This window comes from Bombina bombina, chromosome 7, assembly GCF_027579735.1.
Source record: "Bombina bombina isolate aBomBom1 chromosome 7, aBomBom1.pri, whole genome shotgun sequence".
In the NCBI taxonomy this organism is placed as follows: Eukaryota; Metazoa; Chordata; class Amphibia; order Anura; family Bombinatoridae; genus Bombina; species Bombina bombina.
In genome coordinates this window covers 501,611,806-501,631,581 of record NC_069505.1, presented here as the reverse complement: position 1 = coordinate 501,631,581, position 19,776 = coordinate 501,611,806, and positions in this window count along the sequence as shown.

Sequence of the window (19,776 nt, the reverse complement as noted above, 5' to 3'; positions counted from 1 at the left end):
TGATGGGGGTAAATTCCATTGACCAGCTTCAGAAATGTCCCAAATAGGACATGGGTGCATGATGACCGATGTGAAAATTCCAAGTTGAAAAACTGGAATGCGCTTCCTAAAATTAAGGCCTTTTAGCCCCCAGAGAACCCGACACACCTATACATGGGTGGTATCACTGTACTCAGGAGATGTTGTTGAACACATATTGAGGTTTTTTTTGGCAGTAACACATAACAGGAACTGAGAATCCATGCCTAAAGTACAATGTGTGTGAAAAATAACACAAAATAATGACTACCCAAAAGTTTGACAAAGACTGGTGGTTGAATTAGTGCATGGAAAGTGTTAAAATACAAGCATTTGAAATACCCTAGGGTGTCTACTTTTCAAAAATATATGGTTTGATGGGGGTAAATTCCATTGACCAGCTTCAGAAATGTCCCAAATAGGACATGGGTGCATGATGACCGATGTGAAAATTCCAAGTTGAAAAACTGGAATGCGCTTCCTAAAATTAAGGCCTTTTAGCCCCCAGAGAACCCGACACACCTATACATGGGTGGTATCACTGTACTCAGGAGATGTTGTTGAACACATATTGAGGGTTTTTTTGGTAGTAACACATAACAGGAACTGAGAATCCATGCCTAAAGTACAATGTGTGTGAAAAATAACACAAAATAATGACTACCCAAAAGTTTGACAAAGACTGGTGGTTGAATTAGTGCATGGAAAGTGTTAAAATACAAGCATTTGAAATACCCTAGGGTGTCTACTTTTCAAAAATATATGGTTTGATGGGGGTAAATTCCATTGACCAGCTTCAGAAATGTCCCAAATAGGACATGGGTGCATGATGACCGATGTGAAAATTCCAAGTTGAAAAACTGGAATGCGCTTCCTAAAATTAAGGCCTTTTAGCCCCCAGAGAACCCGACACACCTATACATGGGTGGTATCACTGTACTCAGGAGATGTTGTTGAACACATATTGAGGGTTTTTTTGGTAGTAACACATAACAGGAACTGAGAATCCATGCCTAAAGTACAATGTGTGTGAAAAATAACACAAAATAATGACTACCCAAAAGTTTGACAAAGACTGGTGGTTGAATTAGTGCATGGAAAGTGTTAAAATACAAGCATTTGAAATACCCTAGGGTGTCTACTTTTCAAAAATATATGGTTTGATGGGGGTAAATTCCATTGACCAGCTTCAGAAATGTCCCAAATAGGACATGGGTGCATGATGACCGATGTGAAAATTCCAAGTTGAAAAACTGGAATGCGCTTCCTAAAAATAAGGCCTTCTAGCCCCCAGAGAACCCAACACACCTATACATAGGTGGTATCACTGTACTCAGGAGATGTTGTTGAACACATATTGAGGTGCTTTTTGGCAGTAACACATAACAGGAACTGAGAATCCATGCCTAAAATACAATGTGTGTGAAAAATAACACAAAAAAATGACTACCCAAAAGTTTGACAAAGACTGGTGGTTGAATTAGTGCATGGAAAGTGTTAAAATACCAGCATTTGAAATACCCTAGGGTGTCTACTTTTCAAAAATATATGGTTTGATGGGGGTAAATTCCATTGACCAGCTTCAGAAATGTCCCAAATAGGACATGGGTGCATGATGACCGATGTGAAAATTCCAAGTTGAAAAACTGGAATGCGCTTCCTAAAATTAAGGCCTTTTAGCCCCCAGAGAACCCGACACACCTATACATGGGTGGTATCACTGTACTCAGGAGATGTTGTTGAACACATATTGAGGTTTTTTTTGGCAGTAACACATAACAGGAACTGAGAATCCATGCCTAAAGTACAATGTGTGTGAAAAATAACACAAAATAATGACTACCCAAAAGTTTGACAAAGACTGGTGGTTGAATTAGTGCATGGAAAGTGTTAAAATACAAGCATTTGAAATACCCTAGGGTGTCTACTTTTCAAAAATATATGGTTTGATGGGGGTAAATTCCATTGACCAGCTTCAGAAATGTCCCAAATAGGACATGGGTGCATGATGACCGATGTGAAAATTCCAAGTTGAAAAACTGGAATGCGCTTCCTAAAATTAAGGCCTTTTAGCCCCCAGAGAACCCGACACACCTATACATGGGTGGTATCACTGTACTCAGGAGATGTTGTTGAACACATATTGAGGTGTTTTTTGGCAGTAACACATAACAGGAACTGAGAATCCATGCCTAAAGTACAATGTGTGTGAAAAATAACACAAAATAATGACTACCCAAAAGTTTGACAAAGACTGGTGGTTGAATTAGTGCATGGAAAGTGTTAAAATACAAGCATTTGAAATACCCTAGGGTGTCTACTTTTCAAAAATATATGGTTTTATGGGGGTAAATTCCATTGACCAGCTTCAGAAATGTCCCAAATAGGACATGGGTGCATGATGGCCGATGTGAAAATTCCAAGTTGAAAAACTGGAATGCGCTCCCTAAAAATAAGAGCTTTTAGCCCCCTGAGAACCCGACACACCTATACATGGGTGGTATCACTGTACCCAGGAGATGCTGCTGAAGACATATGAGGGTGTTATTTGGCAGTAATCCTTAATATTATCAGTAAATGTATTCTTAAATTGCTATTTTGTCAAAAAATCAAATTATTTTTTTTTCCCCCCCAAACTTTGGCATAGATTGGTGGTAAAATGGTTGCATGAAAAAAGTCAAAATACCCCAAGTTTAATACCTTAGGTTGTCTTCTTTTAAAAAAATATACATTTGAAGGGTTATTCAGGGATTCATGACAGATATTGGTGTTACAATGTAACTATCGCCAATTTTGAAAAAACATGGTTTTGAAATAGCAAAGTGCTACTTGTACTTATTGCCCTATAACTTGCAAAAAAAGCAAAGAACATGTAAACATTGGGTATTTATAAACTCAGGACAAAATTTAGAAACTGTTTAGCATTGGTATTTTATGGTGGTTGTAGATGTGTAAGAGATTTTGGGGCTCAAAGTTAGAAAAAGTGCATTTTTTTTTCATTTTTTCCTCATATTTTATATTTTTTTTTATAGTAAATTATAAGATATGATGAAAATAATCATATCTTTAGAAAGTCCATTTAATGGCGAGAAAAACAGTATATAATATGTGTGGGTACAGTAAATGAGTAAGAGGAAAATTACAGTTAAACACAAACATCGCAGAAATGCAAAAATAGCCTTGGTCCCAGATGGTCAACAAATTGAAAAGTGGTCTGGTCACTAAGGGGTTAAAACTTATTTTGGGGTGTTTTTTTTAAAAGGATATTAGAATAGGAATTATTTTTATTATTTTTGATAATTCTTTTGTTATTTTGTGTAATTTTCTTTTTGTTGCCCTTTTAAGGGCAATGCCCATACAAATGCCATTTTCAGGGTAATGGGTAGATTAGGTTTTACTTTATTTTTATTTTGTGGGTTTGGGGGTTGTATACTGTTAGGGGGGGTTGTTTTTCTTTTGTAGGAAGAGCTGATGAGGCCTATGTATCAAAGGACTTGTGGACCTGATCCAACACTGCGGATCAGGTCCTGCAAGACCTCGCTGAATGCGGCGAGCAATACGCTCTCCATATTCAGCATCGCACCAGCAGCTCACAAGAGCTGCTGGTGCAACGCCGCCCCCTGCAGACTCGCGGCCAATCGGCCGCCAGCAGGGAGGTGTCAATCAACCCAATCGGGTTGAATTGTGGCGATTCCTGTCTTCCTGCTCTGAGCAGGCGGACAGGGTTATGGAGCAGCGGTCTTTGTGACCGCTGCTTCATAACTGCTGTTTCTGGCGAGTCTGAAGACTTGCCAGAAACAGTCTTATGACTGCTGCTACTTAAAGGGACACTGAACCCAATTTTTTTCTTTCATGATTCAGATAGAGCGTGAATTTTTAATCAACTTTCTAATTTACTCATATTATTAATTTTTCTTCATTCTCTTGCTATCTTTATTTCAAAAGCAGGAATGAACATCTTTGCAGCCAGCCTATTTTAGGTTCAGCACCATGGATAGCGCTTGCTTATTGGAGGCTTACATTTACCCACCAATAAGCAAGGGTAACCCAGGTTCTTAGCCAAAAATGGGCTGGCTCCTATGCATCACATTAATACTTTTTAAATAAAGATAGCAAGAGAAAGAAGAAAAATTGATAATAGGAGTACATTAGAAAGTTGCTTAAAATTGCATGCTCTATCTGAATCATGAAAGAAAAATGTTGGGTTTAGTGTCCCATTAACTTCCGTTTCTGGCAGACCAGAAATGACGCGGCATCGATGCAGCATCTGCTACTTTATAAATCAACCTTTATGTATTAATAAATTGATAACAATGATTTAAAGAAAAAAAAATGCTGTCCTTTAATAAAATAAGAATGAGAGTGTTAGAACACTGAGGTCCTAAGGAGTTGCGCTCATGTAGTAGAAGATAGAGCCGAACTGGAGAAGGCCGCACTCTTGATGAGGTTAGTAATCAGATGAATCCTAATAAGGAGAGAATGCAGGCATTGGTTTGACGCCGAAATGTTACAAAAATATATTGATAAAAATCAAATCCCTAGGGGCCTTAGTAGACATGTGCATGGCGAAAAAATTTCGTTCGGTTCGGATCGATTCTGATTTTTTCGAATTTCGGTTCGGAGTGATTCGAATTCGGAAAAATTTGAATCGATTCGGTTCGGATTTGTTTCGGATTCATTCGGATTCGAATAAATTCGGTTCGGATTTGTTTCAGATTCATTCAAATTCGAAAAAATTCGGCTGGATTCGGTTCGATTCAGTTCGGAAATTCGGAATTTTGGTAAGTGTTAGGTGGGATTAGACTAGTATTATGTACTGTATATTAGGTGTAACCCATAGCAGAGTGATATAACCTAATATACTGTACAATAATAGTGTAATCCATGGCCATCTGGATTTATTCAGTAGATTCGGCACTATTTTAATTCAGAAATTCGGTTCGATCCGAATCTCCGAATTTGCTGAATTTTCCGAATTTCTGAATCGAACCGAACCGAACCTAATCACACATGTCTAGGCCTTAGGATCTTCAAGAGTTGTTCTTTCAAGGAGGATCCCACTTTAATCACCAAATGGGAGGATTCTCTGAAGGAATGTTCCTTCACACTCATGAGGATCCTAATTGCTCATAGAAAATCTCTAGTGGAAAAGACATCTAAAGAGATAGACACGATTCAAACTAGCCTAGACAAATTTAAAACCCTTTAGTTATATGAGGACCAAAACAGGTTGGTTTTACAGAGAACAGACTCATATCAAAAAGAGCTGAGAACTGTAAGATTGCTAGAGATGAAGAAGATAATGTAAAGGGGGAAATCTTCACTTTTAATAAAAAGAAAGTTAATTCCACACTGCCCCTTATTGAACAAGGAGCCAATGAAAATTTAAATAAATATCCTACAGAAACTGAGGGATCGAATGGCGAATGGTCCACAGTGAGTTACCATAAAAAGAAAAATGGGAACAAAAATAAACATAAAAACCTTTACCAAAAACAGCATTATAATGCTGACTATATTACTAACTCCCCTTACCAGAAGAGACAATCTAATTATTATGTTAGACCATCAGATGGCACTACTAACAGGTCTCATGCTTCTGACCATTTTCCTAGGTATGAAGGCCCCTATATGGATTCTGAACATTACCAGTCCAATAGACACAATGAGGGGGCTGGCCGTTCCTATGATCAGGGACATTTTGCTTCTAAGCAAATACATGTCCCTTTTAATAGGAGCAACCAACATTATCCGCCTAATAGGAATAACAATTGGTCAGGGCACACCAATAGGACTCACTCCAGGTAACCATTTTCACTATAGGGGTACCATGAATAGAAATAGAGATCCGCCACAACGTGAACACACTTCTGATTTTGGCAATAACCAGAATACTTACCATAGATCGGCACAATCTAATAGTATGGGATTACAACATCAGGGAAATAATCCATCATTTGCCTCTAATCCAGGGCCATCAAATGCTAGCCAGACTCCAGTACAGCCTTTTTTAGAGTCAGGTCCATGCCAATCAGCTTGGAAACAAAAAATCATATTGAGCTATTTGGAGCCTGTAATCTCCCTGACAACCCCCCAAAAAGGAAAAAGACCATACGGCCACGGGGATGTAGAGGACGAAGAACAACCGTCAAAAAGGCAAGATTACAGGCACTAAATAAAGGAATTTTTAATTCATCCTCACACATGTTAACAGATGATGAGGTTAGAGTCCTCGGGAAAGGACTCTCATTTAGTCCTACAAGTGGGCACAATACGTTTTCTTTATTTGTAGACCTTAATCGTTTCACACAAAAACTGTCAATGCAAAAATATTTTGCAGAAAAACGCTTAAAAGATAACACTAGATGCCCTATTCTAACAGATAATATGGACATGCGAAGGTTACAGTCACACTAAATTTAAAAATAAATCTAACTTTGTACCGTCACTGACCAATAATTCTCACATTGAAATTTTTAAGCAGCTGGTAAGTGAGGAATTTGAACTCATCCCCAAGTACAATAGACTCATTAAAGACAACTTGTACCCTAATGAGAATAGGGCCCTTTCTAGTCTTAAAAATAACAAATCTCTTGTTATCAGTCAGGTGGATAAGGGCGGAGGGATAGTATTGCAAAATTTGGAGGATTATCTTGTAGAGGCTAGGAAGATATTGCAAGATGTCTCCTATTACATTCGTCTCAAACATGAGCCCACTGCCCAATTTAAGATTAAGCTCATGTGCCTCATTGATGATGCTTTTAAGGAAGGTATGATTATCAAAAAAGAAAAATAATTTTTAGTCCCTTGTGAACCCAATGTGGCCGTTCTACTTTCATTTACCAAAACGTCACAAAAATCCGACTTGTCCTCCTGGCCGACCAATCATAGCCGGCATAGGTAGTCTCATAGACAACGTGTCTTCTTATTTTGACCACTTTTTGCAAAAATACGTTTTAGGATTAGAATCCTATATTCGCAATTCTTCTGATCTACTAACGAAACTTGAACATCTCACTATTACACCTGACCTTCTCTGGATCACTTGCGATGTTCAAGCTCTTTATTCTAATATTCAACATGATTTAAGTCTCACAGCAATAGCATATTTTCTTGAACAGGACCCCTATCTTCCCATCAACCAATGTGATTTTTTGCTGTCTTTGATATCCTTTATTTTGAGACATAATTATTTTTTGTTCCAGGATGAATTTTATTTACAGATTAAGGGAACCGCTATGGGTACCAGGTTCGCCTCTAGTTATGCAAATTTATTTATGGGATCATTTGAAGAAAAATACATATATGATCCAGCATTTGGGGTGAACCTGGTACTTTACGGTCGTTATATTGACGATATGATTTTCATTTGGAAAGGTGAATTTATAAATGGTAAAATCATCAGTGCGACCCATATCAAATCAGTCGACTGTAATAGTTATCTTGATTTTGGAAATAACCATTACCTTCCATGGAAACGAAACGTTCCCTATGGACAATTCAAGCGGGTGTGCCATAACTGCTTTACACTTGCTGATTATGAAATTCAAAGCACGATCCTTAGAGAACGTTTCGCTGAAAAGAAATACCTGTTACGCATCATCAATGATGGCTACCTAAGAGCTAAATCTGATGACAGGAACAATTATTCTATGAACTCTAAAAATAAAAACAACAAAAAGGACACAACTGCACTAGAAATTATAGAAAAATATCCCCTTTTCATTACCCAATATAATAGTAACCATCAACTAATAAAGAATGCTATTACCAAATATTGGGGTATCCTGACCAAGGACCTGATTTTGGGTAATCTAATAGGAAACAAACCAAAAGTGGTCTATAAAAAAGCTCCCAATTTGAAAACCATTTTAGCTCCCAGCAAGATTGTTAGAAACAAAAATAATGTAGTCCCCGCTAATATTAAGTCACCTCTGACCTCCTACGGCAGTTATAAATGTAATGTCAGGAGATGTAAATTATGTGACCACATTATACACAATAACAAGGCTTTTAAATCTATTGTCACTGGCCGCAATTACTCTATTTTGGGTCATATATCTTGTTCTTCCAAATATGTTGTTTATCTCCTCACTTGTTTTTGTGGAGTATAATATATTAGCTCCCAGCAAGATTGTTAGGAACAAAAAGAATGTAGTCCCCACTAATATTAAGTCACCTCTGACCTCCTATGGCAGTTATAAATGTAATGTCAGGAGATGTAAATTATGTGACCACATTATACACAATAACAAGACTTTTAAATCTAGTGTCACTAGCCGCAATTACTTATTTTGGGTCATATATCTTGTTCTTCCAAATATGTTGTTTATCTCCTCACTTGTTTATGTGGAGTACAATATATTGGGCGTACCTGTAGAGTTAGCATTAGATGGTCTGAACACCAATGTAATATTAAAAATAATTACAAAAATCACAGTGTCCTAAGACATTGTAATCTCAAACATAATGGCAACTTAAATTGCTATTCCTTCACACCTATAGAGTTTATTCCACAATCGCATCTTTATAATCGTTTTTTTAGGCTAAGACAGAGGGAGACCTACTGGATCCATGTGCTTAAGAGTATGCATCCTGCCGGTCTTAATCTTTCTTAATATTTACTTGGCAGCTTTCCAATAAACATTCTTCTCTGGCACCTCTGGATTCCGGTTGTTCTCCCTATAGTCTGATCCACGATACAAATTTGCAAATATGTAAAGGTTGTCATTCATATAGTAAGCCAGTATTTTTGTATATTTTTGTTCTTATTTTTATATTAGTTTATCATCAGCCATATAGACTTCCCATTTAGAATTATTAGTGACTTTGGGGTACAACAATATTCCTTGTAGAGTGCCTTTAATCCCTTATCTCCTTTATTTGTCTATATACTTATGTATATTTTGATACCGTTTGCCAAAATTTCTATACACAATTAATCATTCACCAATGATTGGGCACTGTTTTTCTGTTCTACCATTTTGTTTGGTCTCGTTTAACCTAACCTATCCTGGACTAGTAGAATACAGCAAGAGAGTGCACGCCAACCTAGTGGGTTATATATATATATATATATATATATATATATATATATATAATCATCTAATTACCAGCATAACCCACCACTTGACAACCACCTGGGTACAAACTTGAAATGCAATATACCAACCAAAAAAAGGTGCACTCTCAGGTCTTTTTTAGTGAAGTAAACAAATTACTTTATTTGGAAAGTTTTCGTGGATCTAGTCCCCTTTGTCAGCATAATTAAGTGATGAACACAACAAAATATTTATAGTGTAAAACTCATACCAAGCTTGAAGTGTCAGGGACCCTCAGAGAGAGGATGGCGAATCACAGACATGCCATTAGGCTGGCACTCCGGAATGGGGACTCTGACCAACCCATAGCGAGGCACTGTGCGATGGAAAACCATTCAGTATCATCTATTAGATACACCCTCATAGATCACGTCCCCCCTCTGGACAGGGGGGGTAATCGGAATAAAATATTGTTACAGCAGGAAGCACAATGGATGTACCGGTTGGGCATGATCTACCCAGGTGGTTTAAACACAGTACCGTACTTTAAAGTTCTCTTGTAGTTCCATCAGAGTGTGTTACATACTTGGGGTACATCCCTGTGACACTATGACTCTGTGTAGTTGGTGTAGGGTGGGGGTCCCACTTGTTGGTGCCTTCTCCTACCGTTTTCTCGCAGCACGGACCATAGGGAATATTTAGTATCCCTTTTGGTTAGTGGAAGTCTGGCAGTCTAAGAGTGGTTACCCAGTTATTACACATCAGATTGGTACCTTGACTGCAAGAGGGAAGAGCTTTGACACTCGATTTATAGAGAGATAAAAGTATGGACATATCACAATTATATGTAGTTTCAGCTAATCCTGGAATGTCTTGGTATAGAGCTTATTATGTCTTGACCTAGTTTCTGAAATGTTTAGAATAAGGTGTATATAACAGCTGAACAACGATCACAGGGAGAGATTGAGTCATCTATATTGGATATGATCCATAATAATGCAGCACAGAAATCTGTGACCCTAATTGTAGCAGAATTTGAATATCATAAATATGAAAATACAGTCCTTAGGTGTATTACATATGTTTCTGATCCTATTTTTAATTTGTTTGTGACCAGTGATGTATAGGGTAAAGCCACAACCCCTAATACATAAATCCGACTGAGGATCAGTTTTGATATGTATTAAGCATTTATGATGGATAGGATGTAGGCACAAAAGGGCAAGATAACATGAGACTTTGTAGGTCGTTGACAGGCAGCCTAATGTTTGCCAATTGTGTACATCATTATGTGTGTATATATATCTATCATTATTTGTATATATGTTTTTTTTATTATAACAGTACATATGAGAAGGCATGTTAGCATAGGACCTTGCAAATATTCAAACTTAAAGGGACACTGTACCCATATTTTTTCTTTCATGATTCAGATAGAGCATGACATTTTAAGCAACTTTCTAATTTACTCCTATTATCAAATTTTCTTCATTCTCTTGGTATCTTTATTTTAAATGCAAGAATGTAAGTTTAGATGCCAGCCCATTTTTGGTGAACAACCTGGGTTGTCCTTGCTGATTGGTGGATAAATTCATCCACCAATAAAAAAGTGCTGTCCAGAGTTCTGAACCCCGAAAAAAGCTTAGATGCCTTCTTTTTCAAATAAAGATAGCAAGAAAATGAAGAAAAATTGATAATAGGAGTAAATTAGAAAGTTGCTTAAAATTGCATGCTCTATCTGAATCACGAAAGAAAACTTTTGGGTTCAGTGTCCCTTTAATTGTTTTCCTAATATGCCAACACATGCTTCTTGCACATATCGCCATTTGTGTACATGTAACCATGGCAACAATAAGCCGTAAATATGTCTGTACACTTAGCTTTGTAATCACACTTTGAATTAGGGAGGGTATATATTTGTTCTCACTGTAGTAATTATGACATTTAAAATACACTATTTAAATTGAGATATTCGCTGATTTTCAGCCTGTAACATAATGGATCACATAACCGGAAGTGACGTTTGTATGACTTCCGGTCTTACGAGTCAGTGGAACGCAAGCTGCGTTCCAGGGCGGATGTTTGGTGCCACACTTCAAGCTTGGTATGAGTTTTACACTATAAATATTTTGTTGTGTTCATCACTTAATTATGCTGACGAAGGGGACTAGATCCCCGAAAACGTTCCAAATAAAGTAATTTGTTAACTTCATTAAAAAAGACCTGAGAGTGCACATTTTTTTGGTTGGTATATATATATATATATTATATTCTTGAATTAGCCATGAGCTTTTTAGCTGTAGTATAGGCTTTGGCTCTCCCCACCAATATTAGAGAGGTTATTATTATTTTTTTCCCTTAATGGGATGGTCTGACGGACTATATAAATTGACCGTCTATCTATTTCTATTACTATCATGGAGTTACACCACATAGGCATACCCCTAGGTTATTCTTGCAAGATTGTGTCATTTGTATTTGTTCGATTGGGGTTGCATTTGTTAATAATTGATATCCTCAATGTATGTCTATGCTACCATCAAGGTACATCTAGGTTTATGCATTGTTATATACTATCAACTTACCATTACCAAGTTATTTTATCTGCCAAAAATATATGGAGCAAGTAGTTGTTATATTTTATACAGCCTGGTGAAACTGCATGTTCTGCTGAGAAACACGTTGCTGTGTCAGTGTGTTTGCCAATAAAGTTTACACATTGTTTTTTATCCTATTTGCTCTGTTTTTATTATCAATAACGGAGGATCGTTTCAGTGTGTGTCTTCTATCCCAGTCACATTGGGACGCCCAGTCTGCTTCCTGTCATCTTGTGCACTACCGGTGATTGGTCTGCTCCATTGCATCCTTGATTGGACTTTTCCCACCAAGTGATTTGGCGTACGACGCTCCAGGCGACTCTTTAGTCCCGTGCCGTCCAGCTAGGCACTCTGGTTGTGCCGCTACATCTTGTGAGTAGCCACCCTTAGGGGCTCAGTCCAACTCCTTTGTTTTGTTTGGTTTGCTAATCCGAACAATATCACCATATGTGGCGCCTCTCTTTCTCTCCTTATTAGGATTCATCTGAATAAAATAAGAAAAAGTATATATACTCAAGAGAAACATTGCAATGCTGATAGCTAATGGGGATTGTTTGCCGACCAAATTTGACTATTGCCATTGACCTACCCAAAGTGTTCAGCTAATAAACATTTTTGGTTCTATATGCCTAGAGATAAGGATCCAAGCAATATGAAGTCAAAATTATCTATCACTTCATTTTATAGTTGATTATGACTATATACCCTTTTTAGATGTGATGCTACAAGTTATGACTTCATGTCTATTAGAACATATGAAGTTATCACAGAACCTTCCTAAATACAATTTCACACAAAATAAAGTCACATTAATATTTACATCTATATTTTACAGTGACCATCTGGAAACTAAATGTCTTATTGTGTGGGGGGGCATGTCCGACCATCGACCAAGATGACTGCCTTTTGATTTCGGCTGACTACTGGGATGGAAAAATCCGTGGTTTATCCCCCACTAACTCTACAATCAAAACTCTTCTTCAATTACAAGTTATAAAGCAAGCCCTGCAGAACAGAAGAGTATAACTCTGGTGTAAAATCTATGCCCGGCAAACCTAAAAAAATTAAGTATGCAAAGGAGGCCTGGTAACGGCCTGGATCTTCATCTGCCTTCCCTTATTTCCCTGATAACTCAGGTCAGACAGCCATTTCTGCTACAGAACTACAACCTCTAAACAGACCATCACTCAACCTACACAATGACTATCCAGGTCACCAGCAGCAATGGATGTGACATGCTGAAGGCAGTAGAAATATGGGAACATAAAGTACAGGAACAGCTATCTATATTTTTCCAAGATCTCAGAAGCGAACTTGGCGCAAACTTGGCCTCCATATACCAGAACCCTAAACAACCGGCTGCCACTAGTTGCGAGCCAAAAGAGAAAACGACTCTTGATCTGGAAGCTGCAAATCTACCATGTGATGTGCCCTTACTTACATTAAAGGAACCGGCTTCCATAACTGCTAAGAAATGGTGGCGAGTACCCTTCAGGAAGGACCCACTCTTAGAGCGGCTGTTATGCCCAGATGACCGGAAGCGCTTGGTAATAACAGGCCATGCCTTGTGTATAAGGGAGACCTCTCACGTAGCGCAGATTATATTCCCAGGTGATAGTGCATGGTTGGCTGATCATGCGCAAGCAGAGCTCAACAGAGTCAGAGATAAGAGAAAGAAGCACAGAGGCGCCAACATGGCCTAGTAACGTCACAGCAGTCAGATACAAAACATCAGCAGGATAGGAAATATACTCACAAGCGTAGCGCACCCAAATGGTGCTATTGTGGCAGCCTGGAACATCAAACAGTGGTCCAGCTCACTGGTGTCTCCAGCCAGATAGAGATGATCCTTGGCGAGGGCCTATCCTATGATGCCTATAAGGGCAAAAAAGGCACACACATAGCCCAGTAACGTTTGTACACCAGATAAAAAAGGATTCAAGGTTGTACTTACAGGAAACAAAGCACCACCAGGTGCAATATCAGCAGTACTGGGACCTCTCAGCCGCCCAGTGGACTGTGGAATCCAATTTGCAGGATGCAGAAATCCACCACTTTGGAAGATAGAACTAGCACACACACTCTGCCCCCAAACAGGAGCAGAATAATTGTGATAAAGCAAGTGTATATTTAAAAACTTTTATTTTAAAAACAGCAACATGTTTCTCAGCCACCACAGGCTGTTTCCTCAGGCTATGTTAAAATGTTAACAACACTTGCTTTATAAAGACAATAGAACACATAAAACTAAATCTGATAGGCTAATTAATTTCTAAAGTGTGAACACCTGTTGCACAGGTCAGCAGTTGGTAGGCATGGAAACCTCTATATACAAAGCTCTCATATGTAACACAAACCATTTTGAGCAAATCCCAAATAAGAATAGATATCTCTGTATTAACCTCCATACCATTGCCATACCCAAATAGACAATAGCAATAACCTTGTAACCCTTCAAATTAGGATTAAAAAATAAAAAATGGAAAACAGTAATATAACAATCACAATAAAAACATTTGTTATACACCTCAAAATAAAATAATCAAAATATGTACAACAATATAATATACCCCCATAAAAAACATAAGCAGGATACATGTATTTTAAAAGTCTCTATTCTACATATAATCACATAATATGCCTGACCACATGTATGTTTTATATCACAATAGATCTATATTTTTCCTTTAGTATTATAGACCTTAATTGGTATTATATCTACATTGTACCCTCCTTTAAAGTGTGACATTTATTTCTCTGCCCTAACAAAAAAGCTCTCATATGTAACACAAACCATTTTGAGCAAATCTCAAATAAGAATAACCTATAACAAGTAATTAATACTAGATCAGGCCCATTTATCAAGCTCCGTATGGAGCTTGAAGGGCCGTGTTTCTGGCGAGTCTTCAGACTCGCCAGAAACACAAGTTATGAAGCAGCGGTCTAAAGACCGCTGCTTCATAACCCTGTCCGCCTGCTCTGAGCAGGCGGACAGGAACCGCCGGAAATCAACCCGATCGAATACGATCGGGTTGATTGACAGCTCCCTACTGGCGGCCGATTGGCCGCGAGTCAGCAGGGGGCGGCGTTGCACCAGCAGCTCTTGTGAGCTGCTGGTGCAATGTTAAATGTGGAGAGCGTATTGCTCTCCGCATTTAGCGAGGTCTTGCGAACCTGATCCGCAGTGTCGGATCAGGTCCGCAAGCCCTTTGATAAATGGGCCCCGATGTGTCAACGTGAATATATAAATACATTTACTATGAGGGAATCTCAAAAAAAATTTAAAAAAATGACACAATGACTAACTAATGTTAAACCCTATCTGTGATATCATATATGCAAAATGTATGTACCTATATTTAATATAAATGTACTAGCAAGATATTTATAATATATAATAAAAATGATAAGCCAAGAATAAAGTGTGGAATGTAATCAAAACCTAAAGCTATATCTAAATGACGTGCAGAAAGTATATATATATAAATATGTGTAATCATTGGTCCAACATAAAGATACCCTTGCATCCTATAAATAAGTCATCTGATCATGGTAATCTTATAAGTAATAATAATATTAAAGTGCTATACCGCTAATGTAAGTAGAAAAAAAAAAATTAAAAAAAAAAATTACACAATGACTAACTAATGTTAAACCCTATCTGTGATATCATATATGCAAAATGTATGTACCTATATTTAATATAAATGTACTAACAAAATATTTGTAATATATAATAAAAATGATAAGCCAAGAATAAAGTGTGGAATGTAATCAAAACCTAAAGCTATATCTAAATGACGTGCAGAAGTATATATATAGATATGTGTAATCATTGGTCCAACATAAAGATACCCTTGTATCCTATAAATAAGTCACCTGATCATGGTAATCTTATAAGTAATAATAATATTAAAGTGCTATACCGCTAATGTAAGAAAAAAATATATAATAAAAAAAAAAAAAAAAAAAAATTGTTACACATGGCGAAATACTAAACAACCACTGTGTAGGATAATGCAAAAACAATCAGCAACCCCTATCTATGTGTGATGTGATATTGGTGTGAAAAAGTGTCGATGTGACCTAGCCTATTAGAGGCCAACAAAAAAAAAAAAATATTGGTATTCAGAATGCTGCCATATCAAGGTTCTCATTGAGCCCATCTGGTTGGAGAGTACCTAATCTTTTAATCCAAAATGTCTCTCTTCTCCTAAGGGTCATTAGAGCATTGGGACAAGATTTTGAAATCATTTCAATAGGTGTTATTTTGATAGGGTTCTTATCTTTTTTGTGATGAGATAAACAATGTCTGGAGACGCTGTGAGATTTGGCTTTTTTCTTAATGTTATAGGAGTGCTCTCCCCATCGTTTTTTTACCTTTCTGCAGGTGCGGCCTACATACTGGGCTCCACATTTACAGTCAAGGAGATATATCACAAAAGAAGTTTCACATGTCATGTGACTCTTAATTTTAAAAATTTCACCCGTATTCGAGGATCTAAAACTAGAAGTCCTATGACAAATATTGCTGCACATGCCACAGCGTTTCCTATAACATTTGGAGACTATATTCTTTTTAATTAAAGACCCAACATTAAAGATGTTGGAGCCTACATTGTTGTTTACAATGAATTTGTTTCTTACAATCTTACTGGGTGCTAGAACGGTCTTGAGCGTAAGTGCTCTTCTATATACAACTTTTGGTTTGGTCCCTATAATATTCCTCAGAGTGGAATCATCAGTGAGGATAGACCAGTGTTTATTAAGAATTTTATTAATTGCCATATAGTTTGAATTATATCTAGTGATAAATAACGGGGGATTTATTTCTTTGAAGCCTATTTGATCTTTAGATTTTTTGTTTTTATTAATTTTAAAATAACTTGATCTATCCTCCTCCCTAACCCTATTGATCTCATGATTTATCAGATCTACCGGGTAGCCCTTTTCTAGGAATCTGTCTCCAATAACCCTTGCTTGGATATCATAGTCCTCTATTTGGGAACAATTCCTCCTTATTCTTCTAAATTGCCCATATGGGACATTTAGCTTCCAGCTCTTATAGTGATTGCTTTCATAATGCAGAAAGCTGTTGCAGTCAACAGTCTTAAAAAAGGTTTTAGACCCCACTTTACCATCAGTAGTTTTACTCAGAACTAAGTCAAGAAAATCAATTTCTTGCCGCTGGATATTCTGAGTGAAAGATATACCAAAATTGTTGTGGTTAAGATGATCAATAAACTTATGTATGTCCTCTTCAGACCCTTTGAATAAAAAAATAAGGTCATCTATATAGCGGCCATAGAACACCAGGTTCGCCGCGAATTGCAACTCGTAGATATAAATCTGCTCAAAGTTGCCCATGAACAAATTTGCGAAACTCGGGGCGAACCTGGTGCCCATGGCCGTGCCCTTAATTTGGAGGTAGTATTTACTCTGATAGAGAAAATAGTTATGCTCTAAAATGAATTTTATGAGTTGAAGGAGAAACTCAACTTGTTCAGTGGGCATATAAATATCTTGTACAAGGTAGGAACGTACAGCCCTAATGCCCAACTCGTGCTGGATGTTAGAATACAGAGACCCCACATCGCAGGTGACCCACCAACAATCATCATCCAAGACACATTCATTTAATTTAGTAATCAAATCGGATGAATCTCTTATGAAAGATGGTAGCGAGATTACAAATTTCTGTAAAAAATGGTCGATATAAGCGGATAGAGAGTCCGTAAGACTCCCTATACCCGCAATAATAGGTCTACCCTGAGGTCTGAATGGGTCTTTGTGCACTTTTGGCAGATAGTAGTAAAAAGCAGTACAGGGGTATTTAGGGAGACAATAGTCTCTTTCATTTTTGTTTAAAATACCCATGTCCAAGCCCTTCTGTAGAAGTTCTTGTAATGATTCTAAAAATGCCAAAGTGGGGTCTCCATGTAGGATTTTGTAATATTCCTTATCATTCAAGATCCGATCAGCCTCTGTAAGATAGTCCTGCATATTTTGCAGGACTATTCCCCCACCCTTGTCCGCCTGTCTGATGACCAGATCAGATCTATTCATCAGACTATTGAGGGCTTGTCTTTCCTTATGGTTAAGGTTATTTTTATATCTCAATTTTTTCTGTTTTTTTGCTAATTTTTCAAGATCTGCCATAACAAGATTAGAGAAGATCTCTATATGGTTACCATTATTCCTTGGAGGCATAAAGCTAGATTTAGGCCTTAGGTTAGTGTGAATATACTCATCAAAGAGGTCTTCCATGAGCATGCAGGGTTCATAAGTGAAACAACCCTCGCTCAAATGGGAATCCATATGATCAGTAGTTATGGGTCTCAAATTATCATTTTTAAGTTTTTTGTCTGCAAAATATTTTTGCAGGGATAATTTCCTAACATAACTGTTAACATCCACGAATAATTCGTAGATGTGAAAGTTATTAGAAGGGCTGAAAGACAGACCCCTACCTAGTACTCTAATCTCATCATCGCTTAAAGTATGCGATGAGAGATTAAAAATTCCTTTTTTGTATATCTCTAATTTCTCTTTTTTGCGGGTGATTGATTTCCCTCTGGTTCCTCGTTTACGAGTCGTCTTTTTTGTCTTTGAGGATATACCGGTCCCATAGGACCGTGCCACACCGGAGGTTCCTGGTTGAACCGCCCCCCCCCCCCTAAAAAAGGCATATTAGAACTACTTGTACTAGTGGTCGGTTCGTTGTCAGCATTTTGTAGTGCCTGATATCTATTCTGATGTACAAAATTGGGCACTTGTGATCTCTGATCTGTATCTTGGTATCCCAATGCTCTATTTGATGATCTGTTGTCATTAGAAAAATAAGGTACTCTTGCATGTGGAGAGCTATTGTCATTAGAAAAAGATGGTGCTCTTATATGTGGAGACCTATCATGTTTGTTAAAGTGTGTATTGGAAGTAGAAGTAGAGTCTCTGCTCCTAAAATTAGGCTGGTTAACTTCTCTCTGTGTCTGATAGGATGATGATGATTGATCAGAATAATATACCTTATTATCAGGTGTATATGTGTCCTGCATATGATTATTCTGTCTCCAGGTGAAATTTCTATTCTCTGGTTTTATTCTGTCTCCACCCATATATTGATGTCGGGATCCATATTGTCTCCTATCTCCTGATTGTTGCCCACCTCCGTTGTTATAACCTCTATCATTATGGGTAGATATGTGTGATCTGGATGTACGTTGAATACGATTGTAAGTGAAAACCTGACCTTTGGTGTAATCCTCATTGTCTCTCTCCATCTTTTTATTTTTGTTAGCAATAATTTGTTCCTGATACTTATCTGCTTTATCATACGTGTTTTTTCTCAATTCTTCAAATTGAGGAAGTGATTTGTGTATATCTATGTCCTTTTGTAAATTGTCAATTTCCTGTCCTACTTCATTTACCAAAACTTGCCTATGTTTAATAAGTATATCCATAAGGGTCAAGGAACATGTATTTAAGGCATTTTCCCATTCTTTAATTACTTCTTCATTGTTTTTAAAAGAGCAGTTTTTGAACATTCTAAGCCCCCTAGGGATTTGGTTTTTACTTTTGTATTTCTTAAGTGTGTCCAAATCCCACCAATGGCGGTGTTCAGTTTTAAGTAAATTTTCAAGTTTGTTAAAAGCAGACTGGAGAGACAGTGGTGGGTTAAGTGTACCAGAGCCTGATTGTTCGACATTAACCCTTCTATTTGCTCTTTCAGAGCAAGACAACATAGTGATGTTAATTTAGCCCCAATATAGGAAAGATATTAAAAATATCAGTGTTTTGTCTATTAGGCTATATGCCCTACAGGACTAGAACAGTGGAAAGATAAATATATACTACAATAAGAACACTATACAATGAGAAGCAGCTCCCCTAGTCGTGACCAAGCAAATGTGATAAAAAAAGATATAAGGAGGGTGGTGCATATAAAACATACACCACACTCCTAGGGGGCGCTAACAATAAGCAGCAAACAGTAAGCAGATATATACAGATAATTAAGAGAATATACAATAAACCTAGCACACTTATATCAGATTATTAGAGATGATATGCTCACAAGTGGACCCAGATGATATTAGTATAATCAAATAACAAAAATGTCC